At 38.7% G+C, this 14,356-nt stretch overlaps 1 protein-coding gene across 6 annotated transcripts in view; it reads left to right on the top strand.

Annotated features, from left to right (window-relative positions):
* The window catches only part of LOC127425274 (hyccin), a 54,108-nt gene that overhangs the window by 3,109 nt on the left and 36,643 nt on the right, over nt 1–14,356 (top strand). Inside the window, exon 1 of one of the 6 annotated variants that reach the window (XM_051671028.1) lies at nt 6,897–6,979. The exons of the other annotated variants lie outside the window; for them this stretch is intronic. The gene's annotated coding sequence lies outside the window, so the exon portion shown is untranslated. Of the gene's footprint in view, nt 1–6,896; nt 6,980–14,356 lie in introns of those variants that run through there. 6 annotated transcript variants of the gene reach the window in all.

The following is a 14,356-nucleotide window of genomic DNA, read 5'->3' as shown; positions in this document are numbered from 1 at the left end:
GTTAGCTGTAAAGTGGACCAGACTTTATGCTGAGTCAAATATCTGGCTTTGCGAGACTACAGTTGAACTAAAACAGCACCTGAGGAAGTGATACCGATCTGTGGTTTCTTTTACACTGTTATCATTCCAGGCTTTGTGTTTTTGATATTCCTCCCTGAGCGGTGATGTCTGCTTTACATCTGACCTTTAAATGGCACTTTATTTAGACTGTGTACACTGAAGGTTATTAATGTGTAAACAAGATGTTGTTTTTTTCAGGGATCCGTTACATTACTGTCAGCACAACAAATCCTGTCCACTCTCTGGTCTACATGCAAAACACAGGCAGTTTATTAATCTGTGATTTAAATCAATATGATACTGTGTGAAAAGACAGGCAGTACAAATAGGATTCGTTGTAATGTATAAGAGTCTGTGTGCTGTAATTGTCACTGACAGCATCTCGGCTACAGCGCTTTAGAGCACAAACGCAGAGCTGTCATAAAGGATAAGAGCTTCATAACTCATTGCAGATATGACAGCATGCTCAAGGCTTGGAGAAAAATAAGAAATTTGCTGCCATATCTGTAGACTTGTCGAAATACATTTTTACTCATCTCGTACAGAAGCTGAGAGAAATATGAAACGGGCGCTGATCAAAGTAAAACATTTCTCAAGTTTGAATGAATCTTTCACTACTTTAAAGGAATCTAGTTCTGTCATAATTTTAGGTGAAAATATGCAGTGAAAATTTACTCACCCTCATGTTGTTTCACACTCAAAAAATTAGCTCTTGGCTGAACTTCAATCTCGGACAGTGGTTCCACATGTTTGAAATGAGTTAAATGTGTAATAAATTTTTTTTTTTTTTTTCCATTAATAAAAATGGGCTGTTGTCATATAGTCCCACATGAACCTACAAAATATATATCAGTGCAAGTTTGTTGGGGCCTGAGTAGCTCAGCAAATAAAGACGCTGACTACCACCCCTGGAGTCGTAAGTTCGAATCCAGGGCGTGCTGAGTGACTCCAGTCAGGCTTCCTAAGCAACCAATTTAGCCCAGTTGCTAGGGTGGGTAGGGTTCCCGAGTTGCTAGTTGGCTTTTTTGGAGGGTTCCCGAGGAGGGGGTTAATGTATATAATTGATCCCGTATTTTATGTTGTGTTTGTTTGTCTTATGAATGGAATCAGTAAAAATTGTTAATAACAAAAAATAAAAAGAACCATCTGGTAAGAGTCGTTCTTTCGGGAATTAGGCTGCACTGGTCGCACTGTATGTTTTACACTGTAGATTTAAGGGTGTGTTTACACTTGGCAGGTTTGGTTCGGGTTGGTTCGATTAAAACGAACTTTGGTGCGATTGCTCTGTTAGTGCGGTTCATTTGAACAAGTGTGAATGCTGCCATCCGAACCTTGGTGCGCACCAAACAAGCGGACCGAGATCGCCTGAATAGTGGTTCTCGGTCCGCATTCAAACGAACTCTGGTGCAGTTCGATTGATATATGAATTCAACATGGACCAAAGACGTCTAAATGGACCAAAAACAGGAATTAAGTTGCCTAATACTGACCTCAAGCATACCTGGTTCTTCTCATCATAGGAGCTATGTTGCCCATTACAGTTCGGTACAGGCGTCGGAATTGCCGTCAGTCGTCCTTGCAGCATATCTTCATTTGTGTGAGCAACGGAGGAATTCCTGGTGCTGTTTTGACTCCTTTACACATTTTATTAGCTCTTCGTTTGTTCTCAGCTGGTAAAAATACCACCATATATATATATATATATAAATTCAACGAGCGCATTTAGCCCAGCAGCCAGCATTGTTTTGGATGTTCGGAAAGTCGCAAAAATACGTCATAAAAGCTGTCCAATCAGGTTGTGACTTTTTCCTGATGCCATTTTTCTATCTTTATCATTGTTAAAAATGCCAGTGTGAATTCTAAGTGAACCAGGACTTACTGTATCATTTTCTTTCTTGGTCTGGACCAAGAGAACCAAGAGAACCGAACTACAAGTGTAAACACACCCTAAAAGAACCAGCTCAAATGAGTTGTTCGTTTAAGAATCGGACTACACTGCGCATACGGTGTTTTGCACTGTAGATTAAAAAAAATCATTAGTTGGGGAATCGGATTACACGGGTCACCCTGTATGTTTCGCATTGTAGATTTAAAAGAACCACCTCAGCATCGTTAGTTTTGGAATCGGACTTTACTGCGAGCGCTATGTTTTACGTGCTGTGTTACACTTCAGAATGCATGTTCGAGAACCGTTAACGTTCTGGTATTTTTTTATTTTTATAGAAATGGTTCTGAATAAGAAGCTGGTTTCGGTTTTTAACTCTAGTTTGGAACAATATGAGGATGAGTAAATGATGAAAGAATTAAAATTTTTCTGTGAACTATCCCTTTAACCCACCGCTCACTGTGGGTATTTAAATACTTGCTCAAGGCACGTTTGATGGTGTTTCCCAGTTTCATGGGATGTTGTATTTAATTAGTTTCTGCTTTTACGCTGCATACACAAAAACTGGAAGTGAAACATTGTTCATGTTTTCAGTATGACTCAAGTAATTATATAACGAGGGCTGCATTAGGTGTGTTGTTTGTGTGTGTTATGGCTTTTAAATGTGATTCTCATGACAAGCTCATAATGATACTGACAGAATATAAAACATCTCTGGTAATATAATGAGCATTATTCAGATGGCTGTGTCGTGCGTGAGTTGCATAATTATAAATGGTGTCTGGAGTCCAGCAGCATTACTGCTTTAAAAAAGGTGTGATTATATTTTTCTCTGTGCTAAGGGTTGACATATTGTACTAATTTGTGACTTAAATCCGTTAATTAGTGAAGAGAACATGACTACATATGAGTTTTCTTTGAAAATCTCTGGGTTTTTTGTGGCATATAGGGCTGATTCTTTTGCCAGTAGTGGATCAGAATGTCATTGACCTTCCAAACATTTTAGGTTAATTTTTGGAGGATTCAGCAGCAATTTGCACTTGAAGGTAATTCTGGTAAGGCCATTTTTTCCATTTTTTTTTCAATATGAAATTAGTCCAACCCCCCAACTCTGTACGCAGAGACAACTGTAAGTAAGCAACCATTAGTAGGATGATTTTCCCAAAAAGTGTAACACTCAGTACGTTTATATGCACTTTAAAAGTTTAATTTCAGTTGTACGAAAACAATCATTCGTACATTTTTATATGTCATGTGAGGCCGTTACGGCACGACTACTTCTGGTGCACTGACCTCACTTTCTTTGTTGCGATTTCTCTCCATTATTTTGGTGCTTTGAATATGTAGAATAAAAGCTTTCCAAAACAGCAGTGAAAATAATCAGCAACCTTTTACCTTGCTTCATAACAATACCTCAGTCCCATTTCACCATCAGACAGATCGTTCATGGACCGTCTAATGCATATTGCTCACAAGAATGGCTTGAGCATTCTCAAAATTACAAGCTTCTCTCTGTCTTACACAATTTCCATGAGTCAGGGTGCATGCTTATTTTGTAATATTCTGTTAGTTATGACCAGGGGCTGTTCAAGGGTCAGTGGATATTCGGAGCTTAGAACAAACGAAAGAAAAGCCATTGATGCATGTGTCTTATTCACTCTTTGTTGAGCATTTCTCACAGAATGTGCATATGAAGAATTTCCCTCTGTCTGTAGGGATGCACTGATCCGCTCCAATACTGATGTTTTTAGACGGATCGGGTATCGGTCCAACGAGCCCGATCCAAAGCCGATACTGTGTGTTAGTCATGTACGTTACTGTCAAACTCCAAAATTGACAATAAAGAACCATCAAAGCACCATTAAAGTAGTCCATATGACTCGTGCATTTTAATCAAAGCCACTTGAAGACGTGCCATTAGCTCTGTGAATCACAAAAGACTGTTTAATAAGTAAATATATAGTATGCGCAGCGCCAGCGCGTTAGTGAATGGTGCTGCTCTGTTGACACAAACTCACGCACAGGGTGGTGATGCACTCGCAGCTATTTTAACCTTCACAGCGGTGCGCAATATTTGAGCGCTACTCACGAACAACATCTCAGTTGTAGATGCTCAATATTTTGGTTCACTTATAATATGCATTTAGAACGGTGTTTCTTAATAAGCTATACATTTATATTGAAATAATGTGTAGTTTAGAGGTTTGTGTTTCTTTACATATTAAAGAGTACCCCCAATTAGTTCCACACAATAATGTAAATATATTCTAAACTGATTATGCAAAAAAACAACACTGGTATCGGCTTGGGATTGGTATCAGCCGATACTGAGATTCCCGATATCGGAATTGGATCGGAAGAGAAAAAGTGGTATCGGTGCATCCCTACTCACTATTTTTTAAAGCTTATTTGTTTGTGATCTTTTCTTATAGAGAAAGGTATATGAGCAACTCTTATTATTTAAACTAATTATTATTCTGATGAAGAGCATGTAGCTCAAAACGTCACGATTGTTAATTTCTGTGGAGAGCTTATACAATTTTTTGGGAGCAACAGTGTGCTGACTTTCCTGGAGTTTTTGTGGACTTACGTTTTTGGTCATGCACCTGTATTCATTATATTGTTTGGATGTGCATGCTTTCTTTGTTTTTATTTTTTTATCCCCCTTTTCTCCCAATTTGGAATGCCCAATTCTCGCTACTTAGTAGGTCCTCGTGGTGGCGCGGTTACTCCGGGTGGCGGAGGACAAGTCTCAGTTGCCTCCTCCTGAGACAGTCAATCCGTGCATCTTATCACGTGGCTCACTGTGCATGACACCGCGGAGACTCATAGCATGTGGAGGCTCATGCTACTCTCCATGATCCACGCACAACTTACCACGCACCCCATTGAGAGCGAGAACCACTAATCGTGACCACGAGGAGGTTACCCCATGTGACTCTACCCTTCCTAGCAACCGGGCCAATTTGGTTGCTTAGGAGACCTGGTTAGAGTCACTCAGCATACCCTGGATTCGAACTCGCGACTGCATGGGTGGTAGTCAGCGTCACTACTCGCTGAGCTACCCAGGCCCCCCCAGCCCTAGTATGAGCATACTGTGCTGATGACGAAATTTGCTTCATGAGCAAAGCATGCAAGGTGTAGCAGCCCGCAAGAAAACCAAAGTATACTTTGGCTGTAAACTAAAGGCTATTGGCTAATTACCTAAAATGGGACGAGCCGTACGATATGAAAATCCTGTTTCATTTGGAAATATGTCAACACAGGATAGAACAGCGCTCGTCAAGCCATTTCATGAAGTCTTAATGCACATTACATGCTGAAGACAAAATATTTCGATTAACTGACTAGTTAACTTCACTATACACTAAACCATTCAGTCCCTTTCCTTTAAATACATTAGCCCTAACCCTTTCACTTGAACTTAACATTTCATCGCTCCTTTTTCTTTTTCTCCAAACTTCACTTGCGTTCTCCTGTAATCCATCAACCCCGGAAGCCAAAGTCCAGGATACTCTTGTGCACTGGTGGACTGCTGATAAAAGCTCTTTTAGAGGCTTTCCTGCCATTATTCAGCTGTGTGTAGTGATGAAAATGTTTTAATGGACTCTTCTAATGTCTTAAGCATCTACTTAGGTCGTGATTGATTAAAGCGGTCGCCTCAGGGCCAGAAGCATTGTGCTCATTAACATCTGAGCCAATTGGATTTTAAACGCAACTTCCAATACAAGAACAATCTTTGTTAATTATCTTTAAGTTGCACAATTATCTGGCCTGGGTAAAAAAACAATTTGCTGATTAATAGAGATCTTGATTTGAACAATCCTTATATTTATACTTAAAATCACAAGATCTTGTAATCAGTGCCAGGGATGCTCATTACGTAGATCAAGACTGATCTCAAAGTGAAGTCAGAAACAGTTGGTTGACTTTTCTGTAGCTAAAATTGGTCTGTGCTTACCAAAATTAAAAACTCTGCCCCCAGTGGCCAAAGCGGTTAGTGTTGTTGAGCGTACGGGCACGTGTGAGCTCCTTTTTCCCAGGTGTAATGTCCACGGAGGGGTGCCAAAAGCGAGTACTTTTCAGCTGTACAGGCTGAAATACAGTGAAGAGGAATGCATATTTTGAAAACTGACCCCCAACCCAAACCCCAAACCTAACCATCAGGGTAGTAAAAATGTAATGTTAGAGGGAAAAATGCAACCTCCGAATCGAATTACGCGAACGCAGTTAATTCCTGATTCCATTGCAGGATCTAAACTCGGTTCTCCCTCGCTGCAACGCGCTTCTGGTCTTCCCAAAAGGGAAGGTAAACACACTTGTGCCAATGCAAAAATGTATAATGAGAGATGGCGCTTGTCAGTGAGTCGGCATAATGTGGCCGATCCTAGGGTACTAGAACTCTTGGAAACCGCACGGCAACTTCCGGTGTGATCATGTTGGTAGATCGCGTGTGCTCTGGAGCGCTCGTGAAGTATTTTGCCTAAATGGTAAAATATTCTTTGAAATTCTGTGAAAATGTTGTCTTGATGGGGTATTAATGTAAACACAGTCATTCATGTCTAAAGTGAATGTAAACAGCAGGAGAAAAACCTCTGAACTGCCTTTGGTGTCCCCTCAAAAACATTGCATGGTGCCCCTTGTTTAAGAGGATTTCTGTGTTGTGGGGTCATTTTTGGTCACGGTTCCTCTCAGGGGGCCGTTTGAGCAAGAATGGTGTCATTTCCTGTTAAATTCCTTCTTGTTTTCCTCCTTTGAAAACCCTGTGGTTGTGGGGTTATGTGTGTTTGGTTTTATTGTCTTGGAGGCGTGCATCTGGCAGCACTGGTCAAAGCAGACGAGGAAGATTGATTGGCTCTGATTGGCTCTCAGGTTCCCTTGTTTCATGTGAGTGCTGCCCAGGCCTGAGTGGGTGGGTGGGGCTTAGAGGGTTTGAAACAGGAAATAAAGAAACGCTTATGCAGTGAGAGGAGTTTGTCTGTGGCTGTGCTGGGATATTGCTCTGTCATTTGGACTTGAGGGATTTTAAACACAGTAAGTACACTGAAATATAACAGGAATAATCTGTCAGAATGAGTATGTCGCTTTGGAGGTGTGTATGTGTGTTAATGTTTCCAGTCTGCATATGTGTGGTCAAGTGAATCACACATGCACTAAACAATGTGAGGTGTGTGTGATGACTTGAGTTAGTATGTTTGAGTCTTCTCCGTTGTGGCTGTGGGATGTCAAACTAATCTTCTAGTGCTTAATCTTCTCAAATGAGCAAATCTTTCTGGGGTTTTTCTTTAAGGGTGTGTGAAATGCTGTGTGAAATTGGCAGGGCTTAATTTAATAGTTCACAAATGAAATTTTTTTTGTCATTTATTTTCTCACCCTCGTGTAATTCCAAAGCCATGTGATGTTAGTGATTTAAGGGAAAGGAGAAAATTAGGGATGCACCAAAAATATGAACATTTTTGGCTGATATGATACCAATTTTAACGAAGAACTATTGGCAGATATTGTTAGTTTGCCACTTACTTTATTTTGTCATCAGATTAATGTTTTGCTTTAAAAATTGTACAAATAGGTACAAAAGCTATTTTACAGTTCTGACAATCATTTACATTGAGCATTGATTTTTTTTCCCACCTTTTTCACCCAGTTTGGAGTGCCCAATTCCCAATGCGCTCTAAGTCCTCGTGGTCGCGTAGTGACTCTCCTCAAACCGGGTGGCGGAGGACGAATCCCAGCTGTCTCCGCGTCTGAGACCGTCAACCTGCGCATCTTATCACGTGGCTTGTTGAGCACGTTGCCACAGACACATAGTGCGTGTGGAGGCTTCAGGCCATCCACCGCGGCAACCACGCTCAACTCACCATGCGCCTCACCGAGAACGAACCACATTATAGCAACCACGAGGAGGTTATCCCATGTGACTCTACCCTCCCTAGCAACCGGGCCAATTTGTTTGCTTAGGAGACCTGGCTGGAGTCACTCAGCACGCCCTGGATTCGAACTAGCGAACAAGTGAACTCCAGGGGTGGTAGCCAGCGCCTTTTACCACTGAGCTACCCAGGTCCAAAAATATTATAAACTTGATACAACGCAATACATTTACATAATTAATCATTAATAATAATTCACCAATAGTCATTTTTTCATATCAACATTTTTATGCTTAGGACCGATATGTCGATAGTTTTCATTTGGTCACAAATTGGCCGAAAAATATTGGTGGCCGATACATCGATTCATCCCTAAACAACATTTTTACAATTTGTAGGCAACTCTTTTCCATACAGCTAAAGTTCATAGTGACCATGTCTATCAAGTTCGAAAAAGTAAAAAACACCTTAAAAAGTGAACCTAGTCTTGAATGCATGGACAGTCACAAGATGATTGAAACGATTAGTATCTCTCTTACAGCCAGAGTATACTTCCGGTTTCCGCATGCCGCTACGTCTCTCGCACAATACGCGTGATGCAAAATTCGTCATTAGCACAGTATGCATAGATTGTCTGTTTTTTTTCTAGATGTCCACGTCTTTGCGTCTGCCTTTGACTGTTCTGAAGAGTACCACAATGCAGTCGTTTTGTACGTCATATGTTGACACGTCCTTAAGGGCTCACTGTGCACGATTCCATACGGCTCGAGTGCTATATTCCAAGACTTCTGAACCCATAAAATAGCTTTGTGTAAGGAACAGACTGAAATCGAAGTCTATATACGTTGAAAATCTTTCTTGACTGTTGTTGGTCACAATTGACTTTCATTGTTTGGAAAAGAGCAGCTTGGACATTGTGCTTTAAATATCTCCTTCCACAAAAGAGAGACATGAGACATGAGGGAGATGAAATGATGACAGAATTTTCATTTTTTGTTGGTGAGTTACTCCTTTGAGCAAAACTGAGACCTGCTCATCTAAAACAAAAGAAACTGACACCGCAAATATACAAGAGAATAATGCTCTCGTGCCCATCCCATGTCATGGTTCCTTCTTCTGTTTGTGAAACCTTTGGGTTGGTTTAGCAAAGCTTGTATAGCCTGTCAGCCAGGTGGTTGTTCTTTTGCTGCTGTTTTTTTCTGCAGCTGTAGTTTTCTTGATGTTTCTAGGTTTTTATGAGGATTTGGTGTCATTCTTCGAGTTTGTCTTTTGATTTGAAGCTGACGGTTGTAATTTTTTCCATGTAAAAAACATAAATAAATCACATATCCCAGTGTTAATGTGCAGACTCAACTATCAGTAGGCCAGTGGCTTAACCAGTGGTGTGGGTTTGGAGCGGGACTATCTGTTTGGCTGACTTTTATCTCTGAAATTGATGAAGAAAACCACAGATTATCCAGATACTTAGTTTTTGAAATCATATCACGATTTCAGTTTTATTTAGCCGATCAGACTTAGTATAGCAATATAATAGGGCTGAAATGACAACGTGAACAATAAAAATAAATAAATAGATTTTCATTGTCGAATAGTCGTTTGATGTCATTTAACGTAACATGAGATCACATTAAACTCTAATGATGACGTGTGAGAGCAGCACTGCAGTTCTGACTGAGGAGAGGAAGAAAACAGCTCACAGTCCAGATGAACTCTACACTTTCCAAACAGCTTCAGGTGATGTAGATCACAAAGTACGAGGGAATAATACAAAAATACAACATCAATAAATATAGAAACATTCTCGTTGTGGAATAAGCGGAGCCAGAGCTCTTTAAAGGAAACACCCCGGCGTTACATCTTTAATGCAGTTATATTTAATGTGTTATATCTTTATTAAAGTTCAAATAATACAGAAGCAGATCATGTAAATAACTACAAACTCCGAAACTGCCATTTCTCTGTGCGGTCAGCGCCTCTTCTATGAGTTGTGTGAATGTCCCGATCTAAGGGGGAGAGATTGAAACTGCACCGGCTGATGTACACTCCGTCACGGGACGCTCATCCCTCGAGCGCACACGCTTAATGCAGCTAGATTATAACGTGATGACTATATCATATAACGTGAATCATAATATATATGTCACTGTGCATTATCTTATATGTTCTTATCGTGAAGAAAATTGTCAATATGCAGCTTTATTAACAAGAGAGAGTTTGTTTTTTTGTGAGTTAAAGATGGATTGAAGTGAACAGAAAGATGAGAGAGCCTTCGCCCCATTATACACTGAAACAAAATACGTTTTTGTTTTGGCTTGTTTTCCAATATAAATATCTAAAACTCCTTTAAAACATCGTGCATTTACTTTAACAGCTATACTACAGAAGAAAAAATAATCTGAGAATGTTGAATATAATATTAAAAATACAAATATTTTTAAATATCTAAAAATCCTTTAATAAAGATGCATTCACCTGAGAAGCAGCATATAAGATATTCAGACTTGCTTTTAGAGAATAGATCTTGAACAGAAGTATATTTTGTCTTTACTGCACTCGCAGAAGTATAACCAAGTGAAAAAAATACACTTATATACAAAATACACTTATATACAAAATACACTTATATTCAAAATACACTTCTATTCAAAATACACTTATATTGAAGATACATTCTCTTAAAGTAAGTCTAAATATCTCATATGTTGCTTCTCAAGTAAATGTATCTTGTTTTAAGGATTTTTAGACCATTTTAAATGGAAATTGAGACAAAAACACTTGACAAAAGTAGGATTTTTTTGCAGTGAATTTTTTACTGAATTAAATTTAATAAAAAGTTTTTTTTTTCCTTTAATTCAGTAAATGTTATTTAGAGGTATTTTTAAAGATTATTTTGTCCTCTTTATTGTTAGTAAGCACGTTTAATACAACCTTTTAAGTCGGGGCACAAGCTGAATAATCGGTTAAGAGCTAATGATTAATCGTTGCAATAATCGTCGAATAATCGTTCGATTAATCGATTATCAAAATAATCGTTAGTTGCAGCCCTAGTATATAATACAATGTGTTAACTCAAATTTTTCAGCAAATGCTTGGCTTTGAACTTTTTCGCTCTGCTAATGTGCCATTTATATGTTCCTAGTACTCCATACAAAAAGTATGGTATTGGAACACAGTTTTTTGTTTTAGTCATAGTTTTAGACTTTTGACAAAAATGTCTTTTAAATGTAGTAAATATTTTGTCATGTCATATTCATTCATTTTAATAATATGGCATATCATTTTAGTCAACGAAAATAACATTTTTGTTGGTGATTATGTGGAAAATGATGACAGCGTGTGTCAAACTGTAACAGATCAAACTTTAATGGAATATTCAAGCATTTAGAAAAATGGATAAACATTTATTAATTTAAACATGCATCAGTCATGTAAAACACAACAAAATACAACTGGTCTTGTTAAAACCGGCGCTCCTGCACTAATGGGTATTAAAAAAATTATTGAAGTATTAGCTACTTATTTGAAGTTACTGTATTCTTAATTCTTCATGTTTTAGAGACTATTACATATCTGTGTTTTTAGCCAGATATGGCATTTCATAAAGCGCATGGAAACAACGTGTTAACAACTCAAGTTATGCATTATGACAAGCAAGTAACAGTTCGAGTTCACAGGTTCATTCGTTTAATTGTCTGTGCAGATGTAAGTTGTAATGTTACATACAGTATATGTTGTGAATATGGTGATGAATCTGTGCATTGGATAAGCCGATAAGATGTAAAAAGTTTACATGCAAAGTGAGGGCAAAAAAATTATGTGTGCCGATCGGTTTTTAATCCTTGAATAAGTTTAAGCGAAAAAAAATTTGTGGGCTCTTTTTATTTATTTATTTATTTTATCGTATCGTATTGTGAGGCTTCTGCATCGTATTGTATCGTGACATTTGTGTATCGTTACATGCCTAACACTGATTAAACAACAAAAAAAAATCACAATCAGTGTGTAGGCATCCATTGGAAATCATTATTTAATTTTGAAGTCATCATGAATTAAAAATGTGCACAATTCATCAATCACGTTTTTCTGAAGAAAAATGCTCATCTTCATAAACTTTTATTGAAATGTAATAACTTGCTCCACCTCTGAAACAAATTTTCTTTTCAGTTGACATCACGAATCCCTCTTTTTCAGCCCCTCCTCTACAATCACGTTCTGCACTTTCTTTTCTCATTGAACTAGGGCTGCAACTATCGATTATTTTGATAATTGAATAATCTTCGATTATTTCAACGATTAATCGATTAATCGGATACATTTTTTTTATTTCCTGTTTTATTAAAATATGATTTTTTTTAAAACTGAAATGATAAAAGCCGTAAGAATTTGGTTTGATTTGCAAGCCTGAATCATGAAAAGTTAAGTTTGAATTTATTATTATTATTATTACTTTCGGGACATATGTGAAACAGTTCCTGTACTTGTAAAACTTAACAAAAAATGGTCATCATTAAAGAGTAAATTGATCCATCGGGGATGGAGTGGGACAAAAAATCAGCCCAGCAGAGGGCAATAGGGACACGCTCCCTGTCTCCATTGCGATCGGTTTGATTGACGTGAATGCGCGCGCTCGCTTGCTCATTAGAGTTTAACTGAGAGTCGCTTGTGGTAAGAACAAACAGTTTTGCGAAATACGCGGCTGATTTTGAATTCATAACATGTTTACGTTATAAAACATAGAAAATAGCAGTAAAATGTAAGTTATGCGCTGGAGTGAAACAACTCATCAAGCGGCACAATCACGTTTTCAATGCACCTGACGCAGCAAACGCTCCACATTTAACTCTATGCTTATTGTGATCTTTTTTGAAGTGTTTATAAAGTGCTCTTGTGCACTGGACATCTTGGGTCGTGTTTTTTCCGCTTCAACATGTCTGTTGTTTTTCAAACAAGTTTAATCATGCAACACATTTTTCACTTGGCTGTGAAATGACGGGGCTTCTCCGTGCTTACCGCAAGTATCCATCTAATCGATAATAACATTTGTTGTTGACGATTTCCATTATAATCGATTTTATCGATTAGTTGCTGCAGCCCTACATTGAATATCCTTTTTCACTATGATGATAACAGTTTGATGCTGTCAAAGTTTTTGTCTCCAACATAAACATGACACCGCAGAATCTAGTTCCTCCGCTGTTTGCATGTATTTTACATCTGTATGTAGTGTCAGGTTCGGGTTTACTGCGAGGAACTCAAACAGCGAGGAGAGCAGAAGTCCCTCATTACTGTCTCAGCACCCCATTTTCTGCCCTTGGCTCTCAGCGAGGTGCAGCGTGGACGCCATATTTACCTCAACGTGGGCTTTAATCACTGTCTGTGCCAGTCTGTGAGGTAATTTGATGAGTTCAAGCTGCTAAGTGTCAGAATTGAGTTCTAATGACGTGTTTCTGTTGTGTCTAAAAGCCTCTTGTTACCATTCACGAGCCAATCAGTGGGTAAATGGCGACGGTTGTCACTGGAGATCGAGGATATGAGGTTTCCATTATAGAGCAATATTAGTGCTTAACAACTCTGAGGAGATGTTTAATGCTCATATAATGATCTGATTGCTCTCTCTCTCTCTCTCTCTCTCTCTCTCTCTCTCTCTCTCTCTCTCTCTCTCCTCTCTCTCGTTATTTTATATATAATGCAGAGTATGTACTGTATACTGCAGTGTTCTCTTCTTGTATTCTGGATCTGAGTTCCCGTCTGAGTCACTGAATCCTTCCATGACACATTCTATAAATATGTTCCATCAACACCGCTCTGGGGTCACTTGGTTCTGGGCTTTTTTTCCTTGGCACAGACTATTTGTGTTCAGTCATTTGTGATATGCAAGTGCTCAGGGGTGCAGTGAGTTTATCTGCATCTTACTGATTCAAACTGTACTCTTTCTTCACCCAACAAACAAACCTGTATGAAATCTGTATGTTTAGCAGAATTTCCCGGCTGCTCTTTTTTTATACAATGAAAGTGAATGGTGAACAGTGGCTATGGAGCTGTTTAAAGGACAAAAAGCACCGTAAAAGTACGGTCGTGTCTAGAAGGGATCCCTCTCTCGTCAACTTCTCGAGCATGCACATTCTGTTAAGATGCTTTCTCCTGTGCTTTTTTGCTTGCATCTCAGTATATTAGTGAAGGAAAGCATTAGAAACTTTTATATAACATTATTATCATAGAGTGACTGTTTGCACTAGGTAGAAATACCTGCCACATAATGTGACTATTTGCAATGAAATAGTCTGGTGGAAACAAAGAAATGAAAGTCAGACTGCTCCTTGAGTGTCTCTGCAATGGCTTAGTGTGATAAGATGGTATGAATGTGCGTTTTCTATGCGGATGACCTGGGTTCTAATCCTCTTATGACCCAGTTTTCCCCATCTTGTTTCCTTTCTCCACTCTTAATATTTTTCTGTAATACTACTTATAAATAAAATTGACATAAAGTCTGTGGGACTCTAAATAAACACACTGCAGTGATGCCCTGTTAGTCTTTAATTAGGGG

The sequence above is a fragment of the Myxocyprinus asiaticus genome, chromosome 34, assembly GCF_019703515.2.
Source record: "Myxocyprinus asiaticus isolate MX2 ecotype Aquarium Trade chromosome 34, UBuf_Myxa_2, whole genome shotgun sequence".
Taxonomy (NCBI): Eukaryota; Metazoa; Chordata; class Actinopteri; order Cypriniformes; family Catostomidae; genus Myxocyprinus; species Myxocyprinus asiaticus.
The sequence above is the reverse complement of the archived record's forward strand: the minus strand, read 5'-3'. Positions and strand labels throughout refer to the sequence as shown.